The sequence below is a fragment of the Rhipicephalus microplus genome, unplaced genomic scaffold (assembly GCF_043290135.1).
Source record: "Rhipicephalus microplus isolate Deutch F79 unplaced genomic scaffold, USDA_Rmic scaffold_987, whole genome shotgun sequence".
Taxonomy (NCBI): domain Eukaryota; kingdom Metazoa; phylum Arthropoda; class Arachnida; order Ixodida; family Ixodidae; genus Rhipicephalus; species Rhipicephalus microplus.
This window is the reverse complement of record NW_027465537.1, coordinates 1-15,000: the sequence shown is the minus strand read 5'-3', so window position 1 is coordinate 15,000 and position 15,000 is coordinate 1. Positions and strand designations below refer to the sequence as shown.

Below are 15,000 nucleotides of genomic sequence, written 5' to 3'. Positions count from 1 at the left end.
AAACCGCGCCAAGTACGGAGGGAACAGCGCGGCTAAGGGCTCGAAACAAACCCTAAACCGCGCCAAGTACGGAAGGAACGGCGCGGAGAGGGCTCGAGACAAAGCTCGACCCTAAACCGCGCCAAGTACGGAGGGAACAGCGCGGCTAAGGGCTCGAAACAAACCCTGAACCGCGCCAAGTACGAAAGGAACGGCGCGCAGTAGGGGTTTAAAACAAAGCTGGTCCCAAAATCGCGCCAAGTACGAAAGGAACAGCGCGGTCGAGACTCGGAAGAAAAAGCTTTCAAAGTGTCGTAGCACGATGCACACTGCTGTTCGTGTGGAACAAACGTGACTACCGTGCTGTACGGTGGAGTTCTGTGCGCAAAAGCGGCGCGTGTGTTTCTAAGCACCACAGCGTTGTGTCAAAAAAGAGGTGCCTGAGAGAAACGCATGCGACTGCCGTGCTTTGCGGCATAGCACCGTGCGCAAAAACGGTGCGCATGCAAGAGGTGTCAGAGCAAGCGAACTTGTGCCACGAGCAACAGGTCACTAAAAGCCTATAGATGACGGTGTTGGAGGAAAAGAAAAATATCGAGAAAGCACTGCGGTGTGCCGTGCGTAGGGACGGGCGCGCGTGCCACATGCCGCCGAAATATGGGTGTCGGAGAAAACAGAGTGCCGCGCGTAACGAGGGGCGCGCGTGTTACAGAGAGATATGCCCAAACGCATGAAAGTGTACGCAGGTGTCCTAAGGCAGTTTTTTTTTTTTTTTCCTCATTTTGATGTCGCCCCGGCTGACGCGGTTTTCGTTTTTCCGTGCCGCCCCGGCTGACGCAGTTTTTGCGCCGCCCCGGCTGACGCGGTTTTTGCGCCGCCCCGGCTGACGCGGTTTTCGCGCCGCCCCGGCTGACGCGGTTTTCGCGCCGCCCCGGCTGACGCGGTTCGGACTTTGCACTTTTTGGCTGTGCCTGGCTGGCGGCCCACTCACTCGATCGCCAGGTCTGTTTGCCCCGGTGGTTCCACCGCCAGGCTTAAGCGCGAACTTTTTTTGTTTGTTTTCTTTTGATTAAGCGCAAGCTTTTTTCTTTGTTTTCTTTTGATTAAGCGCGGGCTTTTTTCTTTGTTTTTTTTTTTCTTTCGCCCCGGCTGACGCAGTTTTCGCGCCGCCCCGGCTGACGCGGTTTCGTGCCGCCCCGGCAGACGCGGTTTTTTGCGCCGCCCCGGCTGACGCGGTTTTTGCCGCCCCGGCTGACGCAGTTCGGACTTAGCACTTTTCGGCTGTGCCTGGCTGGCGGCCCACTCACTCGATCGCCATGTCTGTTTGCCACAGTTTTCCCGGTGGTGCCGCACCCGGGCTCGCCCCGGCTGACGCAGTTTTCGCGCCGCCCCGGCTGACGCGGTTTCGTGCCGCCCCGGCAGACGCGGTTTTCGCGCCGCCCCGGCTGACGCGGTTTCGTGCCGCCCCGGCAGACGCAGTTCGGACTTAGCACTTTTCGGCTGTGCCTGGCTGGCGGCCCACTCACTCGATCGCCATGTCTGTTTGCCACAGTTTTCCCGGTGGTGCCGCACCCGGGCTCGCCCCGGCTGACGCAGTTTTCGCGCCGCCCCGGCTGACGCGGTTTCGTGCCGCCCCGGCAGACGCGGTTTTCGCGCCGCCCCGGCTGACGCGGTTTCGTGCCGCCCCGGCAGACGCAGTTCGGACTTAGCACTTTTCGGCTGTGCCTGGCTGGCGGCCCACTCACTCGATCGCCATGTCTGTTTGCCACAGTTTTCCCGGTGGTGCCGCACCCGGGCTCGCCCCGGCAGACGCGTTTTTTTTTTTCTTTCGCCCCGGCTGACGCAGTTTTCGCGCCGCCCCGGCTGACGCGGTTTCGTGCCGCCCCGGCAGACGCGGTTTTTTTGCACCGCCCCGGCTGACGCGGTTTTTGCCGCCCCGGCTGACGCAGTTCGGACTTGGCACTTTTTGGCTGAGCCTGGCTGGTGGCCCACTCACTCGATCGCCATGTCTGTTAGCCACAGTTTTCCCGGTGGTGCCGCACCCGGGCTCGCCCCGGCTGACGCAGTTTTCGCGCCGCCCCGGCAGACGCGGTTTTCGCGCCGCCCCGGCTGACGCGGTTTTTGCCGCCCCGGCTGACGCAGTTCGGACTTGGCACTTTTTGGGCTGAGCCTGGCTGGCGGCCCACTCACTCGATCGCCATGTCTGTTTGCCACAGTCTTCCCGGTGGTGCCGCACCCGGGCTCGCCCCGGCAGACGCGTTTTTTTTTTCTTTCGCCCCGGCAGACGTGGTTCCCCCCCCCCCCTTTTCGCTCGCCCCGGCTGACGAGGTTTTCGCGCCGCCCCGGCTGACGCAGTTTTCGCGCCGCCCCGGCTGACGCGGTTTCGTGCCGCCCCGGCTGACGCGGTTTTCGCGCCGCCCCGGCTGACGCGGTTTTTGCGTCGCCCCGGCTGACACGGTTCGGACTTTGCACTTTTCGGCTGTGCCTGGCTGGCGGCCCACTCACTCGATCGCCATGTCTGTTTGCCACAGTTTTCCCGGTGGTGCCGCACCCGGGCTCGCCCCGGCTGACGCAGTTTTCGCGCCGCCCCGGCTGACGCGGTTTCGTGCCGCCCCGGCAGACGCGGTTTTCGCGCCGCCCCGGCTGACGCGGTTTCGTGCCGCCCCGGCAGACGCAGTTCGGACTTAGCACTTTTCGGCTGTGCCTGGCTGGCGGCCCACTCACTCGATCGCCATGTCTGTTTGCCACAGTTTTCCCGGTGGTGCCGCACCCGGGCTCGCCCCGGCTGACGCAGTTTTCGCGCCGCCCCGGCTGACGCGGTTTCGTGCCGCCCCGGCAGACGCGGTTTTCGCGCCGCCCCGGCTGACGCGGTTTCGTGCCGCCCCGGCAGACGCAGTTCGGACTTAGCACTTTTCGGCTGTGCCTGGCTGGCGGCCCACTCACTCGATCGCCATGTCTGTTTGCCACAGTTTTCCCGGTGGTGCCGCACCCGGGCTCGCCCCGGCAGACGCGTTTTTTTTTTTTTCTTTCGCCCCGGCTGACGCAGTTTTCGCGCCGCCCCGGCTGACGCGGTTTCGTGCCGCCCCGGCAGACGCGGTTTTTTGCGCCGCCCCGGCTGACGCGGTTTTTGCCGCCCCGGCTGACGCAGTTCGGACTTAGCACTTTTCGGCTGTGCCTGGCTGGCGGCCCACTCACTCGATCGCCATGTCTGTTTGCCACAGTTTTCCCGGTGGTGCCGCACCCGGGCTCGCCCCGGCTGACGCAGTTTTCGCGCCGCCCCGGCTGACGCGGTTTCGTGCCGCCCCGGCAGACGCGGTTTTCGCGCCGCCCCGGCTGACGCGGTTTCGTGCCGCCCCGGCAGACGCAGTTCGGACTTAGCACTTTTCGGCTGTGCCTGGCTGGCGGCCCACTCACTCAATCGCCATGTCTGTTTGCCACAGTTTTCCCGGTGGTGCCGCACCCGGGCTCGCCCCGGCTGACGCAGTTTTCGCGCCGCCCCGGCTGACGCGGTTTCGTGCCGCCCCGGCAGACGCGGTTTTCGCGCCGCCCCGGCTGACGCGGTTTCGTGCCGCCCCGGCAGACGCAGTTCGGACTTAGCACTTTTCGGCTGTGCCTGGCTGGCGGCCCACTCACTCGATCGCCATGTCTGTTTGCCACAGTTTTCCCGGTGGTGCCGCACCCGGGCTCGCCCCGGCAGACGCGTTTTTTTTTTTCTTTCGCCCCGGCTGACGCAGTTTTCGCGCCGCCCCGGCTGACGCGGTTTCGTGCCGCCCCGGCAGACGCGGTTTTTTGCGCCGCCCCGGCTGACGCGGTTTTTGCCGCCCCGGCTGACGCAGTTCGGACTTAGCACTTTTCGGCTGTGCCTGGCTGGCGGCCCACTCACTCGATCGCCATGTCTGTTTGCCACAGTTTTCCCGGTGGTGCCGCACCCGGGCTCGCCCCGGCAGACGCGTTTTTTTTTTTTTCTTTCGCCCCGGCTGACGCAGTTTTCGCGCCGCCCCGGCTGACGCGGTTTCGTGCCGCCCCGGCAGACGCGGTTTTTTGCGCCGCCCCGGCTGACGCGGTTTTTGCCGCCCCGGCTGACGCAGTTCGGACTTAGCACTTTTCGGCTGTGCCTGGCTGGCGGCCCACTCACTCGATCGCCATGTCTGTTTGCCACAGTTTTCCCGGTGGTGCCGCACCCGGGCTCGCCCCGGCTGACGCAGTTTTCGCGCCGCCCCGGCTGACGCGGTTTCGTGCCGCCCCGGCAGACGCGGTTTTCGCGCCGCCCCGGCTGACGCGGTTTCGTGCCGCCCCGGCAGACGCAGTTCGGACTTAGCACTTTTCGGCTGTGCCTGGCTGGCGGCCCACTCACTCGATCGCCATGTCTGTTTGCCACAGTTTTCCCGGTGGTGCCGCACCCGGGCTCGCCCCGGCTGACGCAGTTTTCGCGCCGCCCCGGCTGACGCGGTTTCGTGCCGCCCCGGCAGACGCGGTTTTCGCGCCGCCCCGGCTGACGCGGTTTCGTGCCGCCCCGGCAGACGCAGTTCGGACTTAGCACTTTTCGGCTGTGCCTGGCTGGCGGCCCACTCACTCGATCGCCATGTCTGTTTGCCACAGTTTTCCCGGTGGTGCCGCACCCGGGCTCGCCCCGGCAGACGCAGTTTTCGCGCCGCCCCGGCAGACGCGGTTTTCGCGCCGCCCCGGCTGACGCGGTTTTTGCCGCCCCGGCTGACGCAGTTCGGACTTGGCACTTTTTGGGCTGAGCCTGGCTGGCGGCCCACTCACTCGATCGCCATGTCTGTTTGCCACAGTCTTCCCGGTGGTGCCGCACCCGGGCTCGCCCCGGCAGACGCGTTTTTTTTTCTTTCGCCCCGGCAGACGTGGTTCCCCCCCCCCTTTTCGCTCGCCCCGGCTGACGAGGTTTTCGCGCCGCCCCGGCTGACGCAGTTTTCGCGCCGCCCCGGCTGACGCGGTTTCGTGCCGCCCCGGCTGACGCGGTTTTCGCGCCGCCCCGGCTGACGCGGTTTTTGCGTCGCCCCGGCTGACACGGTTCGGACTTTGCACTTTTCGGCTGTGCCTGGCTGGCGGCCCACTCACTCGATCGCCATGTCTGTTTGCCACAGTTTTCCCGGTGGTGCCGCACCCGGGCTTGCCCCGGCAGACGCGTTTTTTTTTTTTCTTTTCGCCCCGGCTGACGCAGTTTTCGCCCCGCCCCGGCTGACGCGGTTTCGTGCCGCCCCGGCAGACGCGGTTTTTTGCGCCGCCCCGGCTGACGCGGTTTTTGCCGCCCCGGCTGACGCAGTTCGGACTTTGCACTTTTTGGCTGAGCCTGGCTGGCGGCCCACTCACTCGATCGCCATGTCTGTTTGCCACAGTTTTCCCGGTGGTGCCGCACCCGGGCTCGCCCCGGCAGACGCGTTTTTTTTTTTCCTTCGCCCCGGCAGACGTGGTTCCCCCCCCCCCCTCCGTCTTTCTTTTTGTTTTTTTTTTCGCCGCGGCTGAAGTGGATTTTTCGGTGCCTCGACGCCCCGGTAGTCGCGGTTTTTCCGTTTCCGCACGGCCCCGGCTGACGCTGCTCGGTCACAGTCGCCTTTTGTGAGGATTGCAGACTTCTTGAGCGCGGGTGTTTTTTTTTTGTTGTTGTTGTTGTTTTATTACGCATTCGCTCCAGCAGACGCTGTTTAGACTTTTTGTTTCCTCTTTTATCCTGCGACGAGGTGACGAGGTTTATTCGGTGCCCCGCCGCCCCGGCTGAAGTGATTTTTCCTGTCCCGTGCCGCCCCGGCTGACGCGGTTGGGACTTCGCGTTTGTTCGGCCGCCACGGGTTTTGGCGCACTCGCTCGGTTGCTTGTTGTTGCCACTTGTTGCGAACCCAGGTTTCTTGAGCGAGCGCGGGCGTTTTTTCTTCCTTTCTTTCTTTGTTCTATGTGTTAGCGAATCGGCCTTTAATATCACACGAGGACTCACAACCAACAATTTTCAGTTTGAAGTGTAAAAAATCTGCAGGTGTTGACGTAACTGACTTGCCCCGTACCCTTGAGTACATCCATGAAGTTCTCGTAGTACTACTAAATCGCATTATTCCAAGTGGAGAAATTCCCATAAACTTGCAAACCTCTACACGAAAATCGGTGCGCGTGATAAAGTTGAAAATTATCGTCCGATATCAAATGTGCCTTCTATAACACAAATTCTAGGAAAAAAAAAAAAAAACACTTGTTCGCCGTTCTCTGCGCCGTGACTGGCAGCACTCCGGCGAAGCGAAACGGGGTCGATTCGAGCACGATATCGGCGTCTTTCGACGTGCTCGCCGGCGACCGTCGCACGAGTACGTCGCACGAGCGCGTCTGCCGGGGCGCCGTTTGCGAAGCCGACGCAAAAGTGGGAACCGCCGCTCGGATGATCGCCGCTTTCGGCAGAGTGAGTGTTGGCACTCCGGGGAAGCGAAACAGCGTGAATGCGCCCACGAAATCGGCGTATTTTGAAGTGCCCGCCGGCGACCGTCGCACGAGTACGGTAAACCGCGTCAGCCGGGGCGTAGTTCGGGACGCCGACGAAAAAGTGGGAAGCGCAACTCGGATCTTCGCCGTTTTTGCAGGAGTGAGTGGCGGCCCTCCTGCGAGACCAAGAAGCATCGATTCGTGCACGAATTCGGCGCCTTTCGACGTGATCGCCGGCGACCGTCGCTCGAGTAGGGCAAACCGCGTCTGCCGGGGCGGGCTTCGGGACGCCGATGCGAAAGTGGGAAACGCTGCTCGGATGTTCGCCGTTTTTGGCCGAGTGAGTGCTGGCACTCGGGCGAAGCCAAACGGGGCCGATTACGGCACGATATCGGCGTCTTTCGACGTGCCCGGCGGCGACCGTCGCACGAGTACGGTAAACCGCGTCAGCCCGGGCGGAGTTCGGGACGCCGATGCGAAAGTGGAGAACGCCGCTCGGATCTTCGCCGTTTTTGGAGGAGTGAGTGGCGGCACTCCGGAGAAGCCAAGGAGCGCCAATTAGCGCACGATATCGGCGTCTTTCGACGCGCTCGCCGGCGACCGTCGAACGAGTAGGGCAAACCGCGTCTGCCGGGGCGGGGTTTACGACGCCGACGCAAAAGTGGGAACCGCCGCTCGGATGTTGGCCGTTTTTGGCAGAGTGAGTGCTGGCACACCGGCGACGCGAAAGAGCGCGAAAGCGCCCACGAAAGTGGCGTATTTGGACGTGCTTGACGGCGACCGCTGCAGGAGTACGAAAAACCACGTCAGCCGGGGCGAGCGACCCACGGCGGTCTGGGTGCTTATCGCTGCTATTATAGGGGCACCCCGGCAGACGCAGAAAAAAAAAATTTTTTTTCGACCTTCTTTTTTGCTGGTCGAGCTCGGGTAACCCAGGTCGCAATGGGAGCCGCGCACGAAAGCGGCGTCGCGAGACGCGTTCGCGGTCGCTAGTCGCACGAGCTCGGCAACCGCGTCAGCCGGCGCGGAGTTCGGGATGCCGACGGCTAAGTGGGTACCGCTGCTCGGATGTTCGCCGTTTTTGGCCGAGTGAGTGCTGGCACTCCGGCGAAGCGAAACGGGGCCGATTCGGGCACGATATCGGCGTATTTCGACGTGCTCGCCGGCGACCGTCGCACGAGTACGGCAAAGCGCGTCTGCCGGGGCGAGGTTTGCGATGCCGACGAAAAAGTGGGAAGCGCCGCTCGGATCTTCGCCGTTTTTGCAGGAGTGAGTGGCGGCCCTCCTGCGAGACCAAGAAGCATCGACTCGCGCACGATATCGGTGTCTTTCGACGTGCCCGCCGGCCACCGCCGCACGAGTACGGCAAACCGCGTATGCCGGGGCGGGGTTGGCGACGCCGACGCAAAAGTGGGAACCGCCACTAGGATGTTCGCCGTTTTTGGCAGAGTGAGTGCTGGCACACCGGCGACGCGAAAGAGCGCGAAAGCGCCCACGAAAGTGGCGTATTTGGACGTGCTTGACGGCGACCGCTGCAGGAGTACGAAAAACCACGTCAGCCGGGGCGAGCGACCCACGGCGGTCTGGGTGCTTATCGCTGCTATTATAGGGGCACCCCGGCAGACGCAGAAAAAAAAAATTTTTTTTCGACCTTCTTTTTTGCTGGTCGAGCTCGGGTAACCCAGGTCGCAATGGGAGCCGCGCACGAAAGCGGCGTCGCGAGACGCGTTCGCGGTCGCTAGTCGCACGAGCTCGGCAACCGCGTCAGCCGGCGCGGAGTTCGGGATGCCGACGGCTAAGTGGGTACCGCTGCTCGGATGTTCGCCGTTTTTGGCCGAGTGAGTGCTGGCACTCCGGCGAAGCGAAACGGGGCCGATTCGGGCACGATATCGGCGTATTTCGACGTGCTCGCCGGCGACCGTCGCACGAGTACGGCAAAGCGCGTCTGCCGGGGCGAGGTTTGCGATGCCGACGAAAAAGTGGGAAGCGCCGCTCGGATCTTCGCCGTTTTTGCAGGAGTGAGTGGCGGCCCTCCTGCGAGACCAAGAAGCATCGACTCGCGCACGATATCGGTGTCTTTCGACGTGCCCGCCGGCCACCGCCGCACGAGTACGGCAAACCGCGTATGCCGGGGCGGGGTTGGCGACGCCGACGCAAAAGTGGGAACCGCCACTAGGATGTTCGCCGTTTTTGGCAGAGTGAGTGCTGGCACTCCGGCGAAGCGAAAGAGCGCGAATGCGCCCACGAAAGTGGCGTGTTTGGACGTGCTTGACGACGACCACCGCAGGAAAACGAAAAACCACGTCAGCCGGGGCGAGCGACCCATGGCGGTCTGGGTGCTTATCGCTGCTATTATAGGGGCACCCCGGCAGACGCAAAAAAAAAAAAATTTTTTTTCGACATTCTTTCTTGCTCGTCGACCTCGGGTGACCCAGGTCGCAGTGGGAGCCGCGCACGAAAGCGGCGTCGCGAGACGGCTTCGCGGTCGCTAGTCGCACGAGCTCGGCAACCGCGTCTGCCGGGGCGGAGTTCGGGACGCCGACGGCTAAGTGGGAACCGCCGCTCGGATGTTCGCCGTTTGTGGCCGAGTGAGTGCTGGCACTCCGGCGAAGCCAAACGGGGCCGATTCCGGCACGATATCGGCGTCTTTCTACGTGCTCGCCGGCGACCGTCGCACGAGTACGGCAAAGTGCGTCTGCCGGGGCGGGGTTTGCGACGCGTACGCAATAGTGAGAACCGTCGCTCGGATGTTCGTCGTCTTTCGCCGAGCCAGTGCTGGCACTCCGGCGAAGCCGAACGGAGCCGATTCGGGCACGATATCGGCGTCTTTCCACGTGCTCGCCGGCGACCGTCGCACGAGTACGGTAAACCGCGTCAGCCGGGGCGGAGTTCGGGACGCCGATGCGAAAGTGGGAAGCGCCGCTCGGATCTTCGCCGTTTTTGGAGGAGTCAGTGGCGGCACTCCGGTGAAGCCAAGGTGCGCCAATTCGCGCACGATATCGGCGTCTTTCGACGTGCCCGCCGGCCACCGTCGCACGAGTACGGCAAACCTCGTCTGCCGGGGCGGGGTTTGCGACGCCGACGCAAAAGTGGGAACCGCCGCTCGGATGTTCGCCGTTTTTGGCAGAGTGAGTGCTGGCACTCCGGCGAAGCGAAAGAGCGTGAATGCGCCCACGAAAGTAGCGTATTTGGACGTGCTTGACGGCGACCGCCGCAGGAGTACGAAAAACCACGTCAGCCGGGGCGAGCGACCCACGGCGGTCTGGGTGCTTATCGCTGCTATTATAGGGGCACCCCGGCAGACGCAGAAAGAAAAAAAAAAAAAAAAATGGGGACATGGCGTGCGTCACCGTGCGGCTTCGCAGCGTTGCCGAAGTCGCCGAGCCCTTCGACTGAGCCGAACGGCGGACAGGGAACGTTGGTCGGCCGTTCTAACCTGTCGGTGCCACGCCGAGACGTCGTTAAGGAAAACCGCGTCGTGGGCCTCTACGACGCCGTCGAGTCGTTGTACGTTTGGTGTCCAGCGTGTCGGCGGCGAGTAGCGGACACGTCGTTCACGACTTCGGTCTTTCGCAGTCGACGCGAACTTGCGGAGAGTCGTGGTGCCTCACGTTTTCGGCAGAAACCGCGGCGGAATTTTCCCGTGCGTGCGCGCACGACCTCGGTGCTGTGCCGTCAGCGTAGTGTTGCACAAACTCGTGGCCTACCCAAGGTGCGGTACGTTTGCGGCCGTATCCTCGGTGGGAATTTCGTGAGTAGGGTCGCAAATTCTACGACCTCGGCGGGTTTGAGAGCGACGTAGACTTGTGGCACGCTCAACGTGCCACACGTTTCGGGGCACACCCGCGGTGAAATTTTCTCGAGTACGCTCGTATTAGTGCCCAAGGAGGTCTGGGTACTTATCGCTGCTATTATGTGGGGGTTCTCGTGAGCGGCGTACGCGAAAGCGACCGGGTGTCTGATATGCGGCGGGCTTCGGCCTCGTCAAGCGTGTCCTCGGGTCTGCTCCAGGGGAATCCACGGCAGTCGTCTGCAGCCTCATCCGCTTGATGCGTTAGGGGCTGGTTGTCGGACGGTGCCGTTTTACCACGATATCGAGGTGTGTTCCGTGTCGTCCTCGGGCGATTCAGATGCGAAAGCGCCGAAGACGCGGGCGTGACCCGTCGTCTGGCGGCTTTGCAGTCTCGGCTCCGTTGCTAGTTCCGGCCGGTCCACCGACAGTGCAGCGGGCTTGGGCAACCCGCACGGCGCGACCGAGTCGATGCAACGAAAAAGAGCGAGCATGAACGTGCTTCTTGCCGCACGGCTCCCACTCGTCTTTCGGGAAGGTTGTGCCGTAGCGAGCTCGAACGCCGTCATCTCGGAGTGCAAAATAAGCGTGTTGGGGCGCCTGAAGGTGGCCTCCGCCGCACACAGACTGCGTCCGGCCCGCCGAAGGCGAGGACGGACGCGCAGTCGAACGATTACCTGGTTGATCCTGCCAGTAATCATATGCTTGTCTCAAAGATTAAGCCATGCATGTCTAAGTACATGCCGAAATAAGGCGAAACCGCGAATGGCTCATTAAATCAGTTATGGTTCCTTAGATCGTTTCTTCCTACTTGGATAACTGTGGCAATTCTAGAGCTAATACATGCAGTGAGCCTGGAGCCCTTTGGGTAACGGGTGCTTTTATTAGACCAAGATCGATCGGGTTTCGGCCCGTATTGTGTGGTGACTCTGGATAACTTTGTGCTGATCGCATGGCCACGAGCCGGCGACGTTTCTTTCAAGTGTCTGCCTTATCAACTTTCGATGGTAGGTTACTTGCTTACCATGGTTGTTACGGGTAACGGAGAATCAGGGTTCGATTCCGGAGAGGGAGCCTGAGAAACGGCTACCACATCCAAGGAAGGCAGCAGGCGCGCAAATTACCCACTCCCGGCACGGGGAGGTAGTGACGAAAAATAACAATACGGGACTCTTTTGAGGCCCCGTAATTGAAATGAGTACACTCTAAATCCTTTAACGAGGATCAATTGGAGGGCAAGTCTGGTGCCAGCAGCCGCGGTAATTCCAGCTCCAATAGCGTATACTAAAGCTGCTGCGGTTAAAAAGCTCGTAGTTGGATCTCAGTTCCAGACGAGTAGTGCATCTACCCGATGCGACGGCTCGGACTGAACATCATGCCGGTTCTTTCTTGGTGCACTTCATTGTGTGCCTCGAGATGGCCGGTGCTTTTACTTTGAAAAAATTAGAGTGCTCAACGCAGGCGAGTCGCCTGAATAAACTTGCATGGAATAATAGAACAAGACCTCGTTTCTGTTCTGTTGGTTTTTGGAATACGAGGTAATGATTAAGAGGGACGGACGGGGGCATTCGTATTGCGGCGCTAGAGGTGAAATTCTTGGACCGTCGCAAGACGAACTACTGCGAAAGCATTTGCCAAGAATGTTTTCATTGATCAAGAACGAAAGTCAGAGGTTCGAAGGCGATCAGATACCGCCCTAGTTCTGACCATAAACGATGCCAACCAGCGATCCGCCTGAGTTACTCAAATGACTCGGCGGGCAGCTTCCGGGAAACCAAAGTATTTGGGTTCCGGGGGAAGTATGGTTGCAAAGCTGAAACTTAAAGGAATTGACGGAAGGGCACCACCAGGAGTGGAGCCTGCGGCTTAATTTGACTCAACACGGGAAAACTTACCCGGCCCGGACACTGGGAGGATTGACAGATTGAGAGCTCTTTCTTGATTCGGTGGATGGTGGTGCATGGCCGTTCTTAGTTGGTGGAGCGATTTGTCTGGTTAATTCCGATAACGAACGAGACTCTAGCCTATTAAATAGGTGCGGGGTTCCCAGCACCTTACAACCTTCTTAGAGGGACAAGCGGCTCCTAGCCGCACGAAACAGAGCAATAACAGGTCTGTGATGCCCTTAGATGTCCGGGGCCGCACGCGCGCTACACTGAAGGAAGCAGCGTGTCTTTATCCCTGTCTGAAAAGACTGGGTAACCCGTGGAACTTCTTTCGTGATTGGGATAGGGGCTTGCAATTGTTCCCCTTGAACGAGGAATTCCCAGTAAGCGCGAGTCATAAGCTCGCGTTGATTACGTCCCTGCCCTTTGTACACACCGCCCGTCGCTACTACCGATTGAATGATTTAGTGAGGTCTTCGGACCGATGTCCGGCGCGGCCTTTCGGTTGCGCCGGTCTGTTGGAAAGATGACCAAACTTGATCATTTAGAGGAAGTAAAAGTCGTAACAAGGTTTCCGTAGGTGAACCTGCGGAAGGATCATTAACGGATTGTGAAGGGTGAGCGCCTCAGCTGCGTCTGCGCCCGACACTTTCTGCCGCTGACCCCGTTTGGACGCGGGGTCGGCTTTTCCCCACGGGGCTGCCTGAATGTGGAGCGGCACCCCGTGACAAATTGTTGCGCCCAGCGGACGCCAACACCGCGACCTTGGACGGTCGGCCAGGTGGCGGACGCGGGTACAAACGGCGCAACGCACTCATAGGTCGGCTTTCGACCCGCCACTGCACCGTGGCTCGAAGCGCTCGAAATGCGCGACCCGACCGCTGCGGGACCGCCTAGTACTGTAAACAGGAGCGGCGGAGCGCGAACGGCGAGTCGTGGTTACGTCGGTAGAAGGCGAGGCTGCGCGTTCCCGAAACGCCAGCCGAGTGCCCTCCCGACCGTTCGAGCGTGCAAGAACGAGACCCGACAATCGCGCGGCGACTGCCAAGTACGAGAGGAACGGCACAAGCGTCGGCGGTCGGTCAAGGAACTGGCGATGTGACGGGTCCGCTGTGCACCAGTGCATACCGTCCCGCCGTCCGCGGCAAGCGCCTCCGCGTCCTCGGGTGACGGAGGCTGCCGGTCGGTTCTTGCAGGCGAGGGATCTCGCTGGCACCGGTTCGCGTTGACGCGCGGCCGGTCATGGCACGGCGATGCGACGGCCGAGGTGCGCAGTACTCGATGGAGGAACCGCACGCTCCGATGACCGTCCCGCCCTCCGCGGCGTATGCGTACCGACCGTAATGGTTGCAGCAGCGCCGGCCGGCTTTTGAATTCGCCACACGAAACACGGTGCGAGATCGCGGTTAGGGGAGCGTCGACGTTGCCAGGCGTTTTGCTTGCTGCCGAGGGAAAGGCGGCACGGCCACGTCGCGCTCGTCGCGATTAGCGGGTCTGCGCGCTTTGGGAAGGTGCCGCAACGACTTGCCGAAAGAGGAAGCACGGAAGAACGAGGGACTTGGACGTCCCGACAATTGAACGCACTTGCGGCCAGGCCCTTGCTGGCTTCGTTCTTCCGCCTCGAGTAGGCTCGTACGCGGCTCCGGCGCCGAAAGTGGTCCTTGGCACCGACTTCGGTGGACGTGGGAAGTGCCGCGCAAGTACGGCGCGCCTGGCTCCACCTGTTGGCTAAAGTAGGCAGCCGGATCGGCATTTTGGTGTGCGGTGGCAAACCGTGGATGCGAAAAAAGCTTGTGCGATTTCGTGGAACAAAAAGCGGGGGTCCCCCTTTTTATGCGGAGGAGACCGACCCGCCTGCCGTGGTGAACCGCGACGCCACGGTAAAAACGGGAGAGGCTTGTCGATGGGACCGTGCATCCCGCGCTCCACGGAGGCCGGGAGGCGGCCGCCCGAGGAAATGTGTAGCCGTCGAGGCCCGCATCTGCGTGCACTCTTATCCAAATGGGTGTACCGCAGGCATTTTCTGGTTAGGCGGGCCAATGAGAGCGAGCACACAACGATACCTACGGGTCCGGCTTGGAGAACCGGCTTCGACGCCTCCCGAGTATTTATAGAGGGGTGGACCACGAAAGCACTCGCAAGTAGCGAAAGCGAAACGCCGTCCGAAACACACCGTTTGCTCGATTTGCGGCAGCCGAAAAAGGCGCGGCAGAGTTTTGGAGTCCAAGCGTGCGCTGAAAAGCGCCCTTCTTGGCCACTGTTTGGCCGAGTGCCAGAAACGTTTGGTTTTGACTGTACGGAATTGAACAAACACTTTTTCACGACTCTAAGCGGTGGATCACTCGGTTCTCGGGTCGATGAAGAACGCAGCCAGCTGCGAGACTTGGTGTGAATTGCAGGACACACTGAGCACTGATTCTTTGAACGCACATTGCGGCCTTGGGTCTTCCCTTGGCTTCGTCTGTCTGAGGGTCGGATCACATATCAAGAGAGCCTTCGGCGCACAAGGGAACGTGAGCCGTCGACTCGTTTTGACCGCGTCGGCAACACGGACAGCACGCTGAACACCTCACAGCGAGCGCCAACAGCGGCCACTCAAGGGCGAGACGGTGGCGACCGTCGTGCCAGAGCCCAACCGAAACGGGGGCGACCGACTGCATTGAGGATGTGGCACCTCGTTGAGACCGCCGCAGGACTTCGAGTCGGAAGGAAGCCTGCAGGGAAAGTGCGGTCGAGGTTGCGTACTCCTCTCTGCGACCGGGCGCGCAAGAGCTGCGAGAGCCACGGACGCGCAACTTTAACGCACGGTAAACACGAGGAGCGAAAGCCGGCCAGCAAAGCTTCTCCAGCCGTGCGCAAAGTGCGCGAGATCGCAGCCTTGCGTTGCGCTTGTTGCCCTCGAAGTAAGCAGGGTGTCCCGTA

At 61.4% G+C, this 15,000-nt stretch overlaps 2 non-coding genes across 2 annotated transcripts; both read left to right on the top strand.

Moving 5' to 3' along the window:
• The first annotated feature begins 10,866 nt into the window (after positions 1-10,866).
• Positions 10,867-12,681, top strand: LOC142795981 (small subunit ribosomal RNA). Its single transcript, XR_012893458.1, has one exon. It is a non-coding gene; the product is annotated as a small subunit ribosomal RNA (ribosomal RNA).
• A 1,719-nt stretch (positions 12,682-14,400) lies between these two features.
• LOC142795978 (5.8S ribosomal RNA) lies at positions 14,401-14,553 on the top strand. Its single transcript, XR_012893455.1, has one exon. It is a non-coding gene; the product is annotated as a 5.8S ribosomal RNA (ribosomal RNA).
• The last annotated feature ends 447 nt before the right edge of the window (positions 14,554-15,000 follow it).